At 38.9% G+C, this 12,639-nt stretch overlaps 1 pseudogene across 1 annotated transcript; it reads left to right on the forward strand.

The window, feature by feature from the left end:
* The first annotated feature begins 378 nt into the window (after nucleotides 1-378).
* Nucleotides 379-12,115, forward strand: LOC103703206 (CBS domain-containing protein CBSCBSPB3-like; annotated as a pseudogene). Its single transcript, XR_015972645.2, has 14 exons — nucleotides 379-804; nucleotides 881-1,049; nucleotides 1,171-1,303; nucleotides 2,974-3,144; nucleotides 3,651-3,729; nucleotides 3,845-3,957; nucleotides 4,092-4,158; nucleotides 8,254-8,359; nucleotides 8,427-8,485; nucleotides 9,147-9,256; nucleotides 9,332-9,461; nucleotides 10,058-10,139; nucleotides 10,222-10,311; nucleotides 11,588-12,115. The product of XR_015972645.2 is annotated as a CBS domain-containing protein CBSCBSPB3-like (transcript).
* The last annotated feature ends 524 nt before the right edge of the window (nucleotides 12,116-12,639 follow it).

Below are 12,639 nucleotides of genomic sequence, written 5' to 3' on the forward strand. Positions count from 1 at the left end.
TCTCTTCGAGAAGGACTCAGCTACAATGATTGAGTGAATTAAGGATTCGGGGTGTGCTACTGAGGGACAACTGCTGCTCTTCGACATCTGCAGAATTTTGGAAGAGTGGGGTTTTTATCAGGCTATGCATGTATATAAGAAGGCAAATAGTGCTATTGACTGGATTGCCTTTTTTTAATGTCCACTATTTTGGAGGTTTTATTTGGATAGGCCATGCTTCTATGCCTGACCCATTATATATCTTTTTATTTTTTTTTGATGGTGCTGGCTGCATTCAAACTCGTCTTGTGTGACTCGTTGAAAAAAAAAAGAATAAGAAGAAAACGCTTCCAAAATCTTTTGTTGCTTTCTTTAACAAAACAAACCGTAGTCAAATGTCTCAAATTAGCTTCGACTCTCCCCATGGCATTCGAAGTTTCCAGTTCGCATGAGTTACCACGTAGCCAGGCCTTGGAGTGGTTTCAGTAATTTCCACGCCACCTTCCATCAAATATCTACGTGATTTATAACTAGGGATCCAATACTTCGAAATCCAGACTGCTGGGAATCGTGTGGGAAACAAAGCTGACGGCGGAAGGCGGTGGAGTTCGAGAGGACAGAGGAGCGGAGAGGAGAGAAGAGAAGAGGAGAAAACCCTAGTCGGAGCTCCAGCATGAGCACCCGCGCCGTCGCTGCCCCGTGGAGGAGCCACCTGGCCGCACGACTTGACCCGTCGGCTGGCAGGAGGACCTCCACCTCGGAGAACGAGGGCGGCGCCGCCGCCGCCAACTGGAACGGGAACCCCGCCAAGCCGACGTCTCCCAAGCTAACCTCGGAAGAAAGTCGACTCCTTTCTTCTTGATCGTGTCTTTTTCTGTGATGTTTTGATTGGCTTGTGGAGGTGGAGCAGTGGGGAGAGGACGGTGAGGAAGCTGAGGCTGTCGAAAGCTCTTACCACACCCGAGGGAACGACCGTCTCCGATGCATGCCGGAGGATGGCTGCCTGGAGGGTGGATTCTGTTCTGCTAATGGATGCTAATGGGCTTCTGTCCGGGATTGTTACGGGTAAGGTTGTTTTAATGATTTTTCCCCCTTTCTTGGGGATAAAGTTGGATCTTTTAATGGGTTTTATGCTTTCTTTGGTTCAAGAATGACTAATTGCGTGGAGCTTTCTGGTCTTTGGGTGGATAGGATGTATCAACGAGGGTTATAGCGGTGGGTTTGAGGCCAGAGCAGACAATTGTTTCAAAGATTATGACTAGGAATCCTGTGTTTGTCATGGCGGATACTCTGGCTATTGAGGCATTGCAGAAGATGGTCCAAGGTTAGTTTGCTCAAGATTTTTTTTTTAAGTGCTCTTTCTTCTTCTTTTTTTTTTGTGAAAAAGAAGAGCTTACGTTCTGGTATCTGCTATTGGTATTGCTGTGGATTATGTTACCATGTGAGATTGCAGAACGTCTTACTTTAGTTGAGTGACTATGAAATGGAAATGTTTCAGTTCTGATTCATTGGCTGAAGAAGACACACATCTAATCAGTGCCAACCCACCCCCCTACCCCACCCCACAAAACGAAAAAAAAGAGAGAAAAAAAAACAAACACCATACAGATAGATGCTGCTAGAGCCATCTTTGTAGAGAACTAGGAATGCAATTTCTGATACTTTATGTTAATAGTAACAGGCAGTCGGCACTCACTTCATGGGAGGAAATGTGGATTTCAAGAAAGAACTGCTGTTTGATTGTTTCATTTTCTCGACAAGAAAATAAAGTTTATGGTAGCTAGGTCATTCCACATAGGAATATGGTGGGTCTTTGATTAGGATTGTGTAGGGACGGAAAAACAACTTGGCATGTTTGCTTAGAAGAGAATTCTCTCTCAAATTGCGTGGATGGTGCAATGATATGCTTAAAGTAGGATTAGGATATGAACTTTTTTCAGTGTTCAGAGAGAACCTGTTTTCATCTACATCTTGGTAAGATTCATGATTCATCCAACCGGTGATAATGCTCACTTTTTGCATGAGAACTGTTATGTCGGTTACCTATCCTAGCAACCAACCTGAGCCACTTTTTATATTAGTTACAGTGGTCCTTATGTATTTACGAGGTTGGAAGGAATTTGGCAGGGAGTTCTAGTTTTAGGCAATCAAACTGATTAGGCACCTGGAAAATCCTGGTAAACAATGCAAGACATGGAAGACTTTGTAGATAATTGTCTAACAAGCATGAAAAATATTGGCAAGCATGAAAAATATGTGCACTGTGAGAGTGCATTGTGAGACATGGCCAAAGTATCTTTATTTTTTCCTTTTCACTCATTTCCTAGAAGTAGGAAGAAAACCTGAGAGTAATAGATCTAATAACCAGAGATGGATTACTTGAATGATGTATCTGACCTTTGCATGTAACTACATACATAATAAACCTTTTGAAATATTTGAAGTTACTAAGGATATAAATGTCTTGTTTACTGTCCAAATAGAGCTGTAGAACTTTGAAAGAATTCTTTGCATAAAGGCGGGGTGGCCTGGTTGATATCTCAGTTCTTCTTTGTTTTTCTTTTGACCCCTTAACATGTAAGGTCTTTCTCTGCCTCTGTTTGTTAACGTCATATACATAAACTGCAAAAAAAAAAAAAAATTCTACCTTACTAAAAGAAAATTATATCTTATGCTTCTCTATATTCTAAACAAAAGGTAAAAGGTCTAAAATTTCTAGACAAGTTGCAGTCAAAATATATCTTCAATTGGCATGTCATCAATTTTATGTGATTGCATGTTTATCAGGTGATATGCTAACATTATTTATGTAGTTATGTTATAAACTTGTGGTGTTACTTACATATCTTTATGTTTTTCTCCTCTTTTTACCAATTTCAGCAAATCATTTAAGTTTTTAATTGACAAACTAATGTCTTGTATTAATGCATGATCATTTTTCTTCTGTTGTTACAAAAGGTTTTCCATTATGACTTATTTATTTATCTTTGTTAGGCAAATTTAGGCACCTTCCTGTCGTAGACAATGGTGAAGTTATTGCCATGCTAGACATTACAAAGTGCCTCTATGATGCTATATTGAGAATGGAAAAGGCTGCAGAGCAAGGCAGTGCCATAGCAGCTGCTGTGGAAGGGGTTGAATGTCAATGGGGAAGCAACTTGCCAGGTCATTACTTGTTCAGTCACTTTTGTATTATCACTTCTTTTCTGGATCACTGGATTGGATCTTTGTTGATATTTTATCTTCTAAACTCACATGGAACCATGTATTTCAAAAAAAGGGAAAATGATTGGGTATATTTAGAAACAAGACAGGAACCTGAATTGTCAAGAACATATCATTTCCAACTACAGGTTACTTTTACTTTGTTGACATGCCAAACTGAATTACAAGAACTAAGCAATCATTTAAGCAAAAATAGAACATCATGCATGATAGTTATATGGGTTAAGGAATAACATTAACTCTAAAATATGATCCAAAATAGAACCCTTAGCTTCATGTTCTCCTTAGATTCTGGATGCTCTTAAGATCGCACTAAATATGTATGTAAAAGCCTTATAGTTTTGAGCGGCAAAAACTGCTATTCTTGTTTTCACTTAATATTTGTTAATATAATTGGTGGGTGTCCTGTTCAGATTATTTATGTCAAGTATTGTTCCTGGCTGCAGCTCCTTATGCTTTCATAGACACTCTTCGAGACCTGATGATTAAGCCTTCTTTATCAACTATCATCACAGAAAACAATAAGTATGGTCAAGATCTATGTGCCAGTTACTTGCTTCTTGGTGATGCTTCTAATACTATAATTAGTAAAAAAAATACAAGTTATTGTTTTCGGTTTTGTAACTACCTCCATTCACAGAGTTGCAGTGGTATCTCCTTCGGATCCTGTATATGTTGCCTCCAAAAAGATGCGTGAACTTCGAGTTAATTCAGTGATCATTGTGACTGGAACAAACCTCAAGGGATTCTAACGTTTTTTTTTTTTTTTTGCTTTGAATGATTTGTGTTTTGGAAGCTCATTTGCTGTAAACTTGTCAGTCAAGAAGCCTTCTGATTGCCATCCTTGTTAAATAATAACTAATTTGCTTCATTGCAATATTCTGCAGCTCAAAGGACGTACTCATGCGAGTAGTGGCTCAGAATCTTCCTCCTGAGTTGACTCTAGTGGAGAAGGTTTCTTTATGTGAAACTCATTTTACATTGTTACATCTTGAGCAAGTGGGATAATTATGTATTCGGCAAAATTTCAATTTTTCCTTGAGTTTTCTTATCTATCAGTGTACGATATTTGTTCAGAAGTTTCAATTACACTGACAAAATCCACGTGTATGCTCACATGGGCAACTTGCTTTTGAATGCTCGATGCTTTTCTAGATAATCTTAATCTAACTAAAGGCCTACCAGAGTAATCTGGTTCAAACATTCTTGCTTAAATGTTTACTCAACATCCTGACATCTAACAGAGCGATAATCATCATTGTGCTTTTGTATCAAGCTTTATGCATTGTTGTATCTGTTGATTAACCTCTAATTGTAGGAATACATAGGAAATGGATTTTTTTTTTTTTTTTTGGAGGAACACTAAGGAATTTCAGTATATACTATTACACAATCTGTGGAATTGATTAAGATAAATACTTCAAATGTCAGCAAAAACAGTAAAAAGGTCAGTCTTTTTAAACAAGTACCCATTGAACGCATATACTGACATATGTAAATAAGACCTATCACTTTGTTTGCAAATCTTGTACCATCTTGTTAATGCTTCATAATTTAAGACCTTTCAAATAACGAGGGGGTCTTTCACATTAGCTGGTTAGATGATAGCAACCTCTTCTTCTTGAGTTTTACGTACCAACATGTCTGCAACTCTTCTTTGGACACATGGATGTGGGTCATCTTCACACACAATAAGCTGATGGGTCATTTTGGATATTTAATTTGAATTAGATCATTTGTTAATCATTTTTATTTAACTATAGTATGGCATTATTCTGGATGCAAGTTAATATATGCTACAAGAACTGACTCTTTGGAGACTTCATTCTTTTGACGTACCCATATTATGCACGAAGAACTTTTTTATTTCATATTTCTTTTCCTGTTCAGTTGGAATAACTTGGCCAGGTTTCTTGAATTATGAATTTTTAGGTTGTTCTGCTGGAAGGATATAGATCTCGAATGCTACCAATTAAATTACCATATTATGTTAAAGACATTGAGAGAAAATACACCAAATGCCGTATCTACATGTTTTTTATGCTGATTGCAAATGTAATTTTTTATGGATAGATATGTGGCAATTTAAAAGGTTTTATAATAGTAAGATATGATACCCTCATCCACATTAATCAAATTCCATATGGATCCAAAGATACATGTGGCCTTTCTCCAAACTAGGCATGTGCAGCAGATGCTGCCGGTCTGTTCAATATATTCACACGCTAACTTCTAGGGTAGCATACAGAAAATTAAGTAGCTATAGGTTTTAGTTGTGCATGCAGATTTGTGATATCCATTAACAAGTTACTATCAGAATATTTTCTCAGTGAATGGCTTCTGCATGAAGGTTTCATTTACTTTGATTGAATATGGTGATTTGCTTTGGAAAAGCTTGATGCAGTAAAGTGCATTGTGATTAAGTCTTTAAAGTCTCATTGCTGTATAAGGCATCGGCATCTGGATGTCAATTGTGCAATGCGGACATGCCAATGTTGCAAAAACATATGGATAACACATGTATAGCATTACGGCTATCAATGTTTAAAATTAATTCTGTTAATTCATGCTATAACACATGCATAAGAATTTATTTGGATGTTTCTAGTTTATCTGTTTAGAGCATTTTCTTTCCCCTCTTAATTCTTCTTTTTTTTTGCATGGACATGTATCTCCCACCATTTTCTTTATAAAAATAGTATTTCTAGGTCTATGTTGTCACTGCATGCATGCTTCTTCTTGTATCTTTCTTTGATTGAGAATGGTTCCTCAGATTTATTCTAATGTTCTTATTGTCCCTTTTCCTTACAATTCGTGTCTCATATTATCTCCCTAAGGTCTACTGAACTGGTACTGGTGGTCATTACCAGTTGGTAACCGATTTAGTGTGATGCGGGCCCGTATTGTGCCGATCCGATGCGTACCGAACCAAGGAGAGTGAGAGGGAGTGGGGGAGATGGAAAAGGAGAGGGAGAAGGGGAGAGAGAGGGGTCCACCATGGAGGGAGGGAGAGGGAGGGGGGGAGAGGGAGGGAGGGAAAGAGGGGTCGAAGGGGGTTGATGGTCGTTGCTGGAGAGGGGAGAGAGGGAGGAGAGAGACAGTGAGGTGGGGGGGCTTACCTCGTCGGTGGTGGCTGGCATCGAGAGAGAGCGACTCGAAGGAGCTGGGGCACGGTCAGGACTTCGAGATTAGGGCACGATCGAGAGGACCCCTCTGGGGGGAGGAAGAGAGAGTGGAGAGGTTAAGGAGCTATGGCATCATCGGTCTTTGAGAGAAGTTGTCCGCGGGGCGGGGGGGGGGGGGGGACAATTTTATAGAGGCTGAATCGACAACTTTATAGATTGAACCATCCTAGGTCGACTTTGGTTCAATTTGGTAGGGTCCGAGCAACTGGGTTTGGTTGGTTCGGCCTTTTTTTATTCTCTCTCTATTCTCTTGGTATTTGCAAACTTCATTATGTCCCCCTGCAAAAAAAAAAAAAAAAACGTCAATATGCTTTCTCTGCATTTGTTATCTTTTACTTATTCTTCCCTAATCAAGATCAAATTACCTTGGTCTGCCCTTACCTTGCTAGTTGTTTGCCAACTGGTAGCCCAAATGCCTAATGTATTAGTAGTTTAAAACCTTAGACTTCTCTCCATTATTGGCAGATGGCTTAGGGTGATAATGTAAATAAATGTATGACAACTATTTAAATAATTACACATGAGCAAAGCTATTAATATATGTGCCATGTTTGTGAACAATATAAGCCAATCAGAGTCTTTTATAGAAATGTCATACTAGAGGAGAGAGAGACAACATGCATACTTCTTTTTTTCATGTAATTCTAACATTTTCTTATTTATTCATCACTCACAGTCTTCTATCTTAGGTGCTAGTGAGCTTCTCTCTGTCTTGCTTTAGCTTCTATATTATTTTAGGGTTTTCTTTTATTCTTACCATCATCTATTATTACAATCAATGTTCGATATGGCATGGCATATTATGTATTATGCTAGTGCCTTATTGGCTTGCAGCACTAGCATGGTCCCAACTACATGTAAGTACTTGGGATGATATCATGGCAGTGTGGTCCAAGCATGCCAGGCACTGGAATTGGCACTGCACAGGATGTACTTGCTATGGGTAGGTTGGCATGCCATTGGGACACAATACTTCAATCTTTGCCATGGATCCATTTAGGTAATCATGAGCTTTTGTGCTCCTAGTCCATCAATTGTTGTCAAGGTTGGTTGGTTATGTCACTTATGTGATGTCGCCCTTAAATTGAGTCATATATTCACTCCCACCTCATAAGACTATAGTTTCAATGGTCCTCTTTGTCCTAACGTAGTATGAAGTACCCTCTTCGAGCTAGAATAGATAATAGTTGCTTGGGTCTTACCATACTTAACACCGCTATTGCTTTTTTCCTACATATCACTATCATCCTATCATTATGAATGTCATGGTCGTCATGGTTACTATGAGAGTTCGGAGTATTCTGAACATTCCGCATTGCTGAAAGTTGTAACTTCCAAGGTCCGATGTTTCGGTACCAGGCCCCGTACCAGTGCCACCTTGTCACTGTATCGGTACGGGAGCCGATTGTACCAGTACCGAATTGATAAGGTACAGTATGGTACGATCCGTACTGTCCAGTTTGGTGCAGTATGATATACCTTGGTAACTTCTCTTTTTTACGTTGGTACTTTGTAGGCATCCATAGTTTGCTAATTGTTGCCATGCCCCTTTGATGATAATTAGCAATTTCTTTTCTACATTGTTAAATTATTTTATTCTAATTGGAACACATAAATCATCAATGCTTATACAACACTGTGGAAATAGATATCTAATATGGTAATGGTATACTACCAGCAATATCATTGAAGTGTCCTAGACACTGAGTCTTGATACTGATATCCAAGTATGCATATATAATGTTTCTTCATGACATAATTTCTGTATGGTTATTCTGAAACATTTCTTTTCTCATGAGTTTTTGTAATTTCTTTTCTCATTAGTTTTTGTGATATGTTACATGTCATTTTGATTATTTTGTAGGTAATGACTGCAGACCCCGAATGCGCGACAGTGGATACAACAATTCTTGATGCACTGCATATAATGCATGATGGAAAAATCTTGCATCTTCCAGTGCTGGATAGACGTAAGTAATGTTATAGTGGACAGGAAATCTCGTTGCCTTCAGTCAACTAACGCAACTTCTCAGACAGATGGCCAAATTGCTGCTTGTTTGGATGTTTTGCAACTGACTCATGCAGCAATTTCCATGGTGAGATTAATCATAATTGAAATGCTTTTACGGTTTTACCTGAGTCATGCATTTTTTGAATTTTCAAGGATTGCTCTGGAATATGTATGTGTTCACAATGTAAACTAGTTCTGCCAATTTCTTTCAAATTACAAGGTTGGGGTTAAGATTTACTCATGATGAAATAACTTTCTATGATTCTGTATATTAAATTGACCAGCCTTTTGGCGCTCCTTTACGTCTCGTAGGCACTGAGATATGTGATGCTGCAAGAATTCATTGATTGTGAGGATAATGTATTTAAAGTTGCAGTACTGTATATGGTATTGCTGCGTGGTGGATCGCAGGGCATTCACGCTTCTGCCACATGATGCCTTTCAGCATGTTGCTATCCGACTATTCCTTACATATTTGGCTCATTTTGCTCTGATTGACACATACAACACTGAATTTTATAGCTTAGTGAAAAGGCTAGATTCCCACTAGATCACATCTACATGTGGATCATGTCAAACCATTCCAGAGTCCAGATCACAGTCTTTTTTGTATTAAGATGGATTTTATGTATTTGATCATGAACAATGTGCATTGAACCACGATATTGGATTGATTCAATGTTTACCTGAACTTATGCATCAGCATATCAGTATTTTTTTCTTAATTCTTTATTTGCTTCTTGAAGGTTGCAGGAGGTGGTGAAGTTGTAAATGATGTGGCAAGCATGATGATGCAGAAGTTTTGGAATTCTGCTTTTGCTCTGGAGCCACCAAATGAGGAATCCGAAAAACAAAGGTGCCTTGTCTTGTTTTTCATGTTATGTTTTGCTGACCAGCATGCTTAATGCCTCTGAAAATTGTTTGTCTGCAGTGAACTGTCTGCATTGATGACGCCAGAGTGCATGGAAAATAGGAAGTATTTGTACCCCCTCTTGGTCGTGGAAACTCGTTTGCTTTTAAGTTTGAAGACCGGAAGGGACGTGTACATAGATTCAATTGTTGTTAGTATGATATTAAGAAAGTTACTTTTTGTATTCATCCTCAAAATATCATGATGAGGTACCAATGCATGGATTCAAATATTATTAAAATGGGAAGATATCAATGGTACCATATTGTTCCAATGTGAAACCGTCACTGGTACAGGTGCCAAGACACTGTAATCATCTGTACTGGTATGTAATGATCGTATCAATCTATACTGGTCTATACAAATTCATATTGATGATACTATGCAGACCACAATTTGCCGTATCAGTCGGTGCCAGACCGTATTGTACCATTTTGGTACTGAACCGATAATGCGGTACAGGAGGCATACTGGGTGTCGGTGTGCCAAACTGACCCTTGTACCGAATGTACCGACACAGTAATAGAATGCACCAGTATGGGATCTGGTATCGAGACGGCGAACCCTGATGCAGATTATACCAGTCGGTATTGATAGTTTTTCATTCATTTTGATATTTTTAGTTTTGGTACACATCATTTGGTAGCAATACCATACAAATGCTGGACTGTTTGATGGAAAAATGGTATGGGTTTGGCGCTGGTATTTAAAAACTTGTTCCAATTTATGACTATTTTCTCATTATAGGTATAGAGAGTTTAGCTGAGCTTGTATCTGCTATAATGCAAAAATAGGGTTTGGCACTGACAGAGACAAAATTCAACTCTTGGTGAGGTTACATTCATGTTGCTCTGTTGCAGACATGGATACATTTGCTAGAAATTGCATTTTAACCGTTCTGTTTCATGCAGTACGAAGATGATGAAGGTGACAGAGTACTTATGGATACAGATAATGATCTCATTGGAGCTGTGAACCATGCCCGATTAGCTGGATGGAAGGTGATTCTTTCATTTGCTTTTCTTTCTAAACTAGGATAAAGAGAAGTGCGAAAATATCAAATGTTTCTCAGGCACAACCCTGAAGAAACAGTGTTAACACCTAAGTAGTTGAATTTACGAGCGAAGGGCCACATGCACCACCCCCCCCCCCCCCCTTCCCTATAAGCAGAAACTTCTTCAAGATGTTTGGTTGGATTGTGTTTTAGTCTAGCATTTATCCAAGAATTAAATTGCTTTCATTATTAAGAAAAAATTAAATCAGTGCCTTATATCAGGCTGTGTTCTGTGTGTTGTGTTGTGCATCATATAAGGAATGGTGAGTTAGGAATGGATTATATGTATAGGTTATTGTGATCCAACATGATTCTGCTATGGGTGTGGCTATCGCTATTAGTACTGTTTTTGTCTGACCATGCCAACACTGACATGCATCAACACAGTTATTCAACTCTATCATCTGCAGGGCAAGCAAATGCTGGAATCTTTTTCCCCTTGGAATAGACTACTTTTGTTAGCTGGTATATCCGTATGAAGCAATTGGCTTGTAGATAGGGACAATGGCTTCTGTACGCTTCTAGGATACTATTAGATGTACCATACCAACGTAGCGGTCCTTGACAGAGCTGGAATGGCACAGGGAGCATACATTTGTGAACCTTGTAATGAGGCCATCATTGACACAGTTTGTCCAGCTTTGTGGATACTTAGATGTGTCAAGTATTGTTGGTTTCCTTAAGACTGGGGTCATTAAGATAGCATACATGTGTGACGTTTGTGAACATGACCTTCATTGACAGAATTAATGCATCTTTTGGATGCTCTTAGGGTGCATCCTACCAATGTTGCTTTTCTCCTCCAAGGAGACACATGACTTGGGGACATCATCTGTATGTGACCTTTGTAAATGAGACCATCTTCGACACAATTAGCCCAATTTTCATGTTTAAAAAGAAAAGTTAAAAATTTTCAATTTTGCTTCTAAAAACATCGCTAGTGTTTTTCTTCTTCTAAAAGCCCTACACTGTCATTTGTAGTGATATGATCACAGCTAGATGACTGTAGGAAGCACGGCCCCATATCATATGTGGAGTGTTCTGGTCCTGCACCAGCAGATCTATGAATTTCAAAGATGCTGCAAATGTTGTGTTCTGTAATACATGAACTGCAACTCTTCAAAAATGATCAATGTTTACCTGTTACTTTTGGATGTGATGTTCTTGGTGAGATCGGTAATGGGTCTTATTCAGTTCAGCTGTCATTGTTTGCTTATTTTCAGGTTTTAAGACTGCATGTCGATGACTCTGGTACCGATGACTCTGGTACCAAGAAGGAAGCCGCAAGATCGAAGTCGGATCTCACAATCATCCAAAGAAGAGGATGGTCATCTCTGTAAACTGGGATTGTGTCAGGTGCAATCATACTGACTGGTATTGGAGTAATGGTGTACATGAAACGAGCCAAAATGTGATTTCCCTTGAAGGTGAGGAGAATTATTTGAAGAGTAGCATATACAGGTCCAAGCTCCGGCGGGCAACATTTAAGCTAAAAAGCTCCCTGAAATCAGAGCATGGTCTCCAGATGGCATAAACTTGAAAAGAGTCTGATCCCTTTTTTTGTTGATACCACATTGTATAATACAAATGATGCAGTTGGCTGGGGAAGGCAAACTCAAAGAATGCAGTGAAAGATTCTAGCGACCAAGTAATACGCCATAATGAAATATGCTATCCAGTGCAGCCAATCTATGGCTTTTTCGACAAACTGAAAGCAAGCATGTCACAGTTGCCATGTTCCTTTTTCTCCACATCTCTTGCATCAAAGACTGCAGTTTTTTGCCAGTTACATCCATCTGTGCTGGTAAAACAACTCCCGGAGATTTTCAAAGGTTATATACATCAAAAGGATTGAAAGAACATTCCGAGAAGCCCATCGAAAGGGTGTGGATCCCAACTGAAAGATATTGGAGGAATGAGCTCGCGAGAATTTCTATTGGGGCTCGTTTGGTTCGCGGGAAGCATTTTCCTTCCTAGGAATATGATTCCTGGGAAATAAATTCCTAGGAAGAGGATGCCTAGGAAAGTACTTTTGGCATGTTTGGTTGACCATGGAAAAGTGACAAATTTTCAAGGTGCTTATGTTTGGTTGGCCATCCACTTTCCTAGGAAAGTTATATATAATTCCTATTATGCCCTTAATAAAAATTAGGTTTTTAATGCCTCTTTAATACTTCTTTAATGCTGAAGGGACTTTTTGGAAAAAAGTAAAAATGGAGTGATTCCCGCCTCATGGGAAAGTTACTTTCCCATGTTTCTCATGGGAAAGACTTTC

This window comes from Phoenix dactylifera, chromosome 13 (genome assembly GCF_051530095.1).
Source record: "Phoenix dactylifera cultivar Ajwa chromosome 13, Ajwa_hap1_PhDact_Kaust_v1.1, whole genome shotgun sequence".
Lineage (NCBI taxonomy): Eukaryota > Viridiplantae > Streptophyta > Magnoliopsida > Arecales > Arecaceae > Phoenix > Phoenix dactylifera.